The sequence below is a fragment of the Triticum dicoccoides genome, chromosome 3A (assembly GCF_002162155.2).
Source record: "Triticum dicoccoides isolate Atlit2015 ecotype Zavitan chromosome 3A, WEW_v2.0, whole genome shotgun sequence".
Lineage (NCBI taxonomy): Eukaryota > Viridiplantae > Streptophyta > Magnoliopsida > Poales > Poaceae > Triticum > Triticum dicoccoides.
The window spans coordinates 365763514-365773373 of record NC_041384.1 but is presented as its reverse complement, the minus strand read 5'-3'; the positions used below and the strand labels follow the sequence as shown (position 1 = coordinate 365773373).

General features: G+C 45.2%; 1 long non-coding RNA gene across 1 annotated transcript; it reads left to right on the top strand.

Annotated features, from left to right (window-relative positions):
* Nucleotides 1-5082: 5082 nt before the first annotated feature.
* On the top strand, nucleotides 5083-6938 carry LOC119268203. The gene is made up of 2 exons (XR_005132995.1): nucleotides 5083-5397; nucleotides 6485-6938. It is a non-coding gene; the product is annotated as an uncharacterized LOC119268203 (long non-coding RNA).
* The last annotated feature ends 2922 nt before the right edge of the window (nucleotides 6939-9860 follow it).

Below are 9860 nucleotides of genomic sequence, written 5' to 3'. Positions count from 1 at the left end.
CTTTTCACATTAAATCCCAGCAGTTCATATATGCATGGGAGTTGTCGAGAGAAACAAGATGGTGCCTCGAGAACCAAATAAGAAGGAAAGTCTGTATAATAAAAGAGAATATGCACAACGGCGCTGGATTGGCCACCCTGACGGAGGGAAAAATATCCATAGAAGAGAACCGGCGCTCACGCGACATGCGTGGTGGAATTGAGAGAAGAGAGAGGGATTGGTTGAACTAAATCGGCGCTCATGCATGCAGTTGGCTAATTAAACAATATTCACGCTCATGCATGTAGTTGGCTAATTAAAAAAGATTTGTGATAATTAAAGTCCGGAGGGCGAGGTCTCCTCTGGACGCATATAGTACTGTGATTTCCGAATCTTTTTTATTTATGAATATGAACAAGAATTCGATTTTTTCAAAAAAGTGGTGTTAAAAAATGTTCCAACTTCAACAAAAATGTTCAAACATACGAAAAATCTCCAATTTTTAAAGGCAAAGAACTATTTATGTTTCCTCCTGCAACGCACGCACGAGCATATTTGTGCCACCTGATGCAAGAATTGTTATGTTGCAAGATTTTTTTTGGGAAAGCACTAGGAATCAGACTACTGATTCCTAGCCAACCATTAGACTAGCATGCAGCCGTTGGATCACAACCTGGTGGACCGTTGGATAGTACTGAGTTATTTGGATTTTGGAAGCAAGTTTGTTGAGACATGGAAGCACGTAATATAGGGAAACTAATGCTAGATATTTAGGAAACCAATCGAGGAGATTCTGGAAAATAATTAGGGGGAATTAATGTAGCGTAGAGACTTTCCAAAAGCATGTTTCTTCCTTATGAATCACAGTTTATTTCCTTACGAAGCACTTCTTGTTTCTAGTATTCCTTCAAATTGCATCAAGCAAAAACAAAATGTGCTTCGATCTAAAAGAAACTGTTTTACTTGTTAGCGGTTGCTGACTATAATTTTGCTTCCATGTGGAAATAATGTTGGTTAATTACTATTAGTTTCAAACAACTAAAATCTAGTACGAAATTTTGTATTTCCAGATGCATTTTATGCTACAAAACATACATGGATGTGGAATGGAAGCATTCCTTCGATTCATGGAAATATTACAAATAAATGTAGTAAGAAAATCCAAGGCGTATGTCTATGCAATGATAACATAGCATTTGCGTGCTTCCTTGAAAACATTCCAGTAGACCGAAGCAAATAATTTGTAGTGCAGCAGAAACATATTGGTCAACATAAGCATTTGATTTGTGCTATGTTTCTAAGAGCTTCGGAACCAAAATTTTGATGTAAAGGGAACACTCTTTTTGTATATAATGGAAACATTTCCTTTGGAACCAATTACAACTCTGTTTTGCACCAAAACTAGAAGACTACTAGAACACTATTTTAACATTGTCATAGCTAGTGTGGTGGACACTGGATAATCTGATCACGATGGGATGATCTGCTGATGCCACGAGCCCTACGTCATTCACAGCACAACCGACAACTTAGGGCCTGTTCGGAGTCTCACCACTCTAGAATTCCACTCCCGGAGCGAGGGTAGCTTCAGCTGAAAATAAAGGAGCAGGGAAACACCCGCTCCGCAGATCCTCGTATTTCTTGGAGCCGACGGACTACCAAACGGGGCCTTAACTTGATCTCATCTCATACATACTCAACGCATTAGAAGATCATTGGGAGTATGCTGGTAATAACGAAGCACAGCTGGAATCAGGTGTGGCAAAATATCTGTACAATATAAGCATTCGATAAGAACGAAGGAAGCACACTGTAGTGATAAGAAAATCACTAAACAAAGCAAAATAATTGTACAACAAAATTTACTAGCAGAAGCAACACCGGTAATGGTTGAATTACATTAGTAATGGTTGAAGCATATGCTAGTATCTGATAATGGTTGAAGCAAAAAAGTACACACACTTACAATGATCGAAGCAAAAAAATACATTAGATAGAAATATGCAGGAAATTAAAGGAGGAAGCATGGTGGATTGGAAGCATAGTTTCATTTTATCACACCATATACAAGACACCTGGAAGCACGCAAATTTGATCGCTAGCATGATTAGGGCATAAAGTTAATTAAAATATAGAATCTTACCTAATATGAACATAGGATATTGTGAATATAACCACAAATATGAACAAGACTAAACTATTTTCAGTAAGAAAACTATTAACAAACTGATCGTGGACTATTGCCACCAATTACCAAGATTGAAGAAGCAGATCTATGATGCTTAGGAATCATGGATTTTTGAAGCATCAATGCTATCTCAACATAAAACAAGAGTACACAAATAGAAGCATATTTAGAATGTCAACTCTACGTAGTGAAGAAGCACAAGTATGATGCATATGAAACATGGATATTTGGAAGCATCATATTCATACAGCCTCAACAAAGCTTGTACATACTTCAAGAACAATACTTTGAAATGCTTGCCACCAATACGTGAGTCCAATTATTTTAGATCTAGAACAACAATTTCATCAAAACTAATTGTTGGTTTTGTAAGGTCACACACATTTCAATCTAAGACGTCATCATTGAGCCGAAGTGCCACATATCGACCCTTGAGCATACAATATGTTTCGGCATGTTCATTGGTTTGTGTCAAAATATGGGAATTGAAGGAATAAACCGAAACACGAACATGTTCACTGAAAGTAAGTGTATGGAAGCAAGACAATGGAATTAAGAAGCTTATCCTATGTACCTAAGTAGTTTATTAAACACAGTATGTCGATTCGTAGGAAGCTTGGAAATATGACAGCTCAACATTATTCATCTTGGTCGGAAGCATAGAAATTGATAATAGAAACAATTAAGATTGCTTCCAACATGAGGATGTATGCTTTTCGTCACCTACATACAAATTTAACCAATTTTTTAGTGACCAATGGAAGTAATTTTCTTGACAAAGAACCATCAAAAAGTGAGCTCGGTACATTTGTATTGTTACTTGGAAGCATTGAAAATTGAAAAAAAGGCACAAATACTAATATTGCTACCAACCGAGGAGCCATATTTGTGTGATGCATCTACCCAGTTCACAAAAAAAATTGTGGTTGATTTAGTGATCCAATACATGCTAGACGGCACAAATTCACACCCACAAACATGTCATAAACCAAGGTATTGGCATCTAGGTATCATATGAAAAATCAGAAAACAATTATTTTAGGAATCAACTAGCATTGCATCATTAAAAAAAGTAGAAGAGGAGAGGACTCAAACCCTAGTTCTGATGAGGATGTGGTGGGAGAACCTATGATACTCCATACGAGCTTGCTTTGTTCCTGAACCGAGTGCTACACCAACGAGATGGACCGGAGTCCAGAATGGCAAGTGGAGCGGGGCCTGATCCCGGTGGAGATAAGCATGACGGCGAGTTAGCTGGCGAATTCGTCGGTGACCAAGGACGCGGAGCTAGCCGGTGAAGTCAGCTGTGTGTGAGGCAAGGGAGAAAGGGATCTGGGCGAGGCAAGCTGGAGGGCTGGAGGCGATGCGCGTGAGGTGCAGGGAGAGTTGGGTGCTGTGTGCAAGATTAGGGAGAGAGATTTAGGGCGAGTTTTTTTGGGCGGCTTAAAAAATAAGCCGCCTCTCCCCAGCTTAAAAAATAAGTCACTCTGAAAATTTCTTGAGGCTTCTAAATTAGTAATCCCATAACTAGTTTAGAAGCCCCAGTGAATGAGAGAGACGGCTTATGAAAAAAGTTGGAGAGGAGGCGAATTATTTTTTAAGCCGCCAAAAGAACTGGCTCTTACGGGCTTTGATTGCGGATCGTTAGTCCGATTGGATTTTTATAATTTTTTATTTACATAAGAAGCAGAACCTTGAGCGTCCGATTTCAATAGAATCGACGGCAGTTAAGTGGTCTGACGTTGACATCTTTTCAGACTATAGATAGAAAGTGTTTCTGTTTTTCCCTCTTATTACAATGCATGGGCATATTTGCTATATTATAAAAAAACATATTCAGAAAATCAAGGGTTTTGATTAATGTTTAGTCAAAGCATTTTCATGTATTATTCAATATTAGATCATTGTTTCTAAATCATTTTACTACGCTAGAGGTATGAGAAGCTTTTTTCTCTCCTGTTGCAACGCACGTGCCTTTTTGCTAGTATGGTCAAACAATAGTTGCCATGTGTGTTTACCTAATTGTCACTTGTGGTCCAACCATAATTGCCATGTATGGTTAGGGCATCTCCAACAGGTTGTATGTTAGTCTTGTTGGTAAAATGTCCATGTCATCAACCAACAAGCTATCATACAACTACTCCAATGGGTTGTATATAAGCTATCCAATAGATGATGAGAGGATAAATGTGATTGCTCTTTATTTCACCTTGGAGCTTGTGCAAAGGTTGTTGGTTAATCTACATACAACTTTGCTCTCTCTCCATATTTAATACATGCCACATCATCACTATGTCCTAGGTGGCAAATTTACCAACACCTATCTCACAACTGTTGGAGATGCCCTTAATCACAGTTGCCATGTGTGTTTATCTGGTTGCCACGAACGCGCAACTGCAGTTGCCGTCTATCAAAGAATCACAGTTGCCATGTGTGTTTACCTAGTTGTCATGTTCGCGTAACTGCAATTGCCATCCACAACATAAGAGTGTCGTGTGGGCGAAAAGTAGTTCACCCACACGCGTATGGACTAGGTGGTGGCTGTATGGGCAGAAACTAGTTCGCCCCCACAGCGCAGCTGACAAACTCTCCAACACCCATACACCAGCCCCGTCTTACGCGGCATGCAAATTCTGCCTCAATGTGTCAAGATTCGTGCGAACTGCACTGGACGATGATCCATGCATGTGGGCGAGTTGCGAAACTGCCACACGTGTGAACGTTAGTATTTTCATACATTTTCAACATATTTCATTAAAGGGAAACACTTTCTATCTATAGTCTGATAAGACATTAACGGCAGACCAGTCGTACTCCGTGGATCTAACTGAAATTTGACGATCAAGAGTTGCGCTTCTTATGTATGTAAAAAAATAAGGAAAAATAAAAATAAATTAATCGGCAGGAACCTAACCCCGCAACGGCCGCACGTAAATCTCTCCCCTAATCCCTTGAGATTCCAATCAGGTGGCACCGCCCCGAGCTGTTCCACCATACAGAGCGCACCCAACTTTGCATCTCCGAGATCCCATGTCCTCTTCGTCCAGCAGCACAACATACTCACCGGTCAGCTCCACGCCTTCGCCCCTGCACCTCCTTCTCTCCTCGTTGTTGAGCGGCAGGTTACAAATCGGATGGATCGGCAGCCGGAGTAGCACGGGCCGGCTGACGAACCGACAGTGGGTTGCAAAAATTCCCCCCTAGTCGAAGCGCCCATCTCGAAATCGAAGGTATTGCTCTGCGTCGATAGCCCCTGATTTGATGATTTGTATTTTTTGCAACGCAATTTTATTTGTAAATCATCCAACAGCCGATTACTCATTGTTATTTATGTTCCTGGTCTGCCTAGTATTGTGGTGTTCATGTGTTGATGGAGTCATAATTAGATAACGCATAGCCATGCACGCTACAATCGTGCCTATTCCTCTTTCAATATTCAGTGCTTCTAATGGAGTTGACAAATGTTGAGAAAAAATTCTTTTATTGCTTCTGTATACAGGGCTTCCAAAAATATGTAACCACAGTTGGCAGCAAATCTTTTCTTGTTTTATTTTTCAAAATTGCGTGCTTCCACCAAACACTAATAATGCACCCTTTGCATTATTTTACTTCATACCTGTGTGCTTCTACATTGTACTCATTTTGCACTGTCATCTGGAAAATTGCTCTTCCATGCCTTCATCTTATAATGGTTTATAATAGGTCTAGTTTGTATGGTGGCAACACAAACAAACCGATGCTCATAATGGTACCGTGCCTTCAACTTATATTGTTTGATATCTCTATGTGCATATATTGCTTTATTCCCTTCTTCGGGGCTGATTTCAGTCTGTACAATATGTAGTGGATCACTAAATCATCAAAATATATGTGTATTTGGATTGTGCATATATTGATCTTTTTTCTTTCAAATATCCATGCTTCAAAGTACTGGTTATGTATTGAGAGCACTATTTTTATGCTTCTTATCTATTGCGCTTCTATACTGTAATACATATGCTTCTTCGGTCCATAGAGTATGCTTCCATTAGTGAATAACAACTGGTTGAATAGCACCAAATAAGCGTCTTCTTGTTAATCATGCTTCCTTGATTTTTACTATATGCTTCTCATGTAGACATGTAGTGCCGCAACAGAACAATGTTTCGTGAACATTAAATTTGGGCACCCAAATCTTGCCTGTCAAGCATGTAGATTTCTCATGTCAAAATTCTATTATTTTAGTGTGCGATAGCATCAAATCATTTATTTGTGTTAGCCATGCTTTCTACCTTATGAGTTCTCACATGTGTTTCTATGCCAATGAGGGGGCGCTAGGGGATTGACGCTGGATGCATCTACTTCAGAGATGACGTGTCGAATTCATCACAAAGACCCACATGGCTCAGACGTCCGGGCTATCAGGGTATACAACCTCAAGGATGACACAATGAAGATCAAAGCGCTCGGGCAAAGGCACCTCAACTTGTACCCATTGGCGCCGTGGACAACACCCTCCATCACATGATGGCTAATTAGTGAAATTTGACACATGAAAGCAATTTTACTTCACCTTGAAACACTCTGCATTTGACAACAACATTTCTTTCTTTCTTTGCAAACAAATCGTTCATTTGAATTAGAAGCATGTGTAATTATGACTCCATTTGACAGTAGCATTTTCATTCTTTCTTTGCAAACAAACCCTTCATTTGAATTAGAGCCATGTGTAATTATGACTGGAATTATCTATCTCTTTAGTGGAAGCAACATAATACTTGCTTGGAAGCAATTCTCTAGTAGATGGAAGCAAGATTGTGATCCTTCTCAAACATGTGGAATCTTTCCTTTTTGATGGAAGCAGGTTTAAACCAATTCTCTAGTTTATATAAGAAATAGACCGATGCTTTTGAAACAAAATATCACATTACAAAGGACATCAACTTTCAAATAAATCGAAGCAGATATCATTTTCCACAGAAGCAAATTCTCCAATGAGTGAAACATAAATTAATTTGTTGTGAACTGATAGACAACATTAAAAATAAGGGTAGATGCACATATTTGTTGCACCGGACACAAAATTCAAAAAAAGAAGTTGCACCAGACAGAAATTTTGCTTCGTAAGGAAGCAAGCTGCCGGATTTTATTTGTTTCCTAAAAAAAGCTAAAACCAAGGACCAATGCATATCATAATGAAGCAAGTTGTCGGATTTGATTTGTTTCCTTCAAATCGAAATCAGTTTCCTAAAACTCAGCAACTGTGAGAGCATCTCCAGCCGTTCGGCCCTCCAGGGCGCTAAAAAAAAGCGGTCTGGGGGCGAACCGGCGCTAGTTCGACCCCTGGGGGCGACCTAGCTCCCAGTCACACCCCCAGGCGCCGCCTCCAGGACGCGAAAAATTCGAACTTGGTCGTTCCCGCTCACAAAAGACGCCACAAGTCGGGCGATCACAAGCCACAGTTCGGCGTACAAAAAATAGAGCGGCAGAAGTTCGCGTGCGCAACGCATGACTCGACGCGGTGTCGGAGCTTCTTCTGCGCTGGGCGGTGTCGGCGCGGCTTCGGTGGTGCTGGGCGTCGTGGAGGCATCATCATGCGGGCATGGCGGCGGCGTCGGCGTCGGCGGCCTTGTCGAGGGAAGCTGGTTCAGGATGAGGCTGCGCTCCGCCAAGTACCATGCCTTGACCGCCTCGTCGGTGCTCTGGAGCATGTCCGTCCCGCCCAGCAGGAAAGTCAGGTCGGTGTTTCTCTTCTTCGCGGCGACGTTCGTCCGGAGCAGGTCGAGCTTAACGGCGCTGCTCGACATCAACGCCGACCACCGCACCTCGGTCTTCTCTTCACGAAGGACGGCCCGGGCCTGCGCGTCGGCGAGGCAGTGCTTGATGGACTCCTGCACTCGAGCGGTGGCCGCGTCGGCGTATTTCCCCTTCTTGGCACCTTTGTTGCCGTCCGGCCGCCCTTTCGATGCGCCAGGAGTCGGCGCGTCCGGCTTGTAGGTCTCCTTGGCCTTGTGAGGGTGCGCCGGACTTCCGCCCACTTCTCGCACTTGTCAATGCGCTTGTAAACATGGAGGTACTTGAATTCGGCGTCGCTGTTACTCTGCTGGTACAGGGCGATCATGCGCAACAACTGCGCGGAGGAACAAACAGTTGGCGCACGTACACGGCGAAGAGAGGCGGGAGACCGGCGTGGCATACTTGATCCTCAACGCATCACTCGGCGGGCTCTGCCCCAGGCGTCGGCTCCTCCTCCTCCTCCTCCTCGTCGTCCTCCTCCTGCTCCTCCTGCTCGTCCTCGCCGTAGACGTAGCTGAGCTCGCCATCCATGCCGCCGCTGAGATCCACCACCTCGTCCTGGGTGACGAACCCGGGAGACGCGGCGGCCGCAGCCGAACCTGCCGCGATGATGTCGTCCATGTCGGCCTCGGTCTCATCGGTGTCGCCGAGGTGCGAGAAGGGCAGCGGGCCATGGCGTAGCGGGGGCGTCGGGGAGGAAGCGTAGGCGGGCGACGAGTAGTTGTATGAAGGGTACTGCATGCCGGCGAAGGCGGGCGAGGGCGTGCGCTGGGCCGGGTGTCCATGGGGGAAGGTGACGTTTGGGTTGAACCCACCGTGCACGTCCCCGTCGGCGTAGCCCGGCGAGGGCGATCCCCATGGCTGCGGAGAGCCGACGCCTTGCTGGCCCCAGGGCGCGTACTGGGTGTGGCTGCCGGGTGGATTCATCATCCCTGATGAGGCCTCGGCTTGGTCCGCGGCAGCCGCAGCCGCACGTGCCGCGTTTCGCAGACCTTCTTGGCGATGGCCCTGTTCCGCCGGTCGGCGGTGACATCCTCGTGTCGCTGAACTTCCGCCCTCCACTCGGCGTTTGGCATGCCCGGTGGCTTGGACGGCAGCGCCCTTGGCTTCCTCTGCTTCGGCTGGGCGACGGAGGCGGTCGCGGTTGCCGCCGCGCGGGGGACGACGTACTTCTTCGGTGGCATGGCGGCCGACTGGGAGGCGAACGGGAGGGAGATTGGCGGGAGGAAGGAAGAGAATGTGAGGGAAGTTGGGGAAAAGCGGGAAGAAACGGCGGGAAGAGGCACTCGACTCACCGATAGGGCGGACCCACACGCCCTTTTCGCTTGTGCCGGCGCCCCAGGCGCCCCCAGGGCGCCGGGTTCGGCCTGGGCCCGTTGGCACCAGTTTCGGCCCAGGCCGGCGATAAACGGGCTTCTGGGGGCGCGACTGGGCCATTTTTTCAGCGCCGGCGCGGCAAAAACGCCTGGGGAGGGCCTGTTGGGGGCGCGACTGGAGATGCTCTGAGTGATTTTCGGAAGCAATCAAACCTCAACATACGTCAATTGGCTTCTGTTTTGGAAACTCCATATTAATTGTATTTTGTTTTGGAAACTCCCTAACGGGGTAGGAAGCATGCAATGGTGCTTCATCCACCATCCATACAGACTTATATCTAACGGCCACGGAGTGGTCTGATGGGATGATAGGGATCAGTAGTCTGATCCCTAGCGGTTCCCTTCATTAAATAAAGGCACCTAAACCCACTCTAAATCTAAGGCGGGGCATGTCCTTGAGTCTTTGTTGTTCCCGTCCGTGCCCATGTCATGCGACCATGTCCGTGCCCATGTCATGCAACCATGTGTATGTCGTCTGGGCCCACGTTGGGCAACCATGTGTATGCCCGGCGGTCGGCTGAGCTCCGCCCATGTCATGCGAC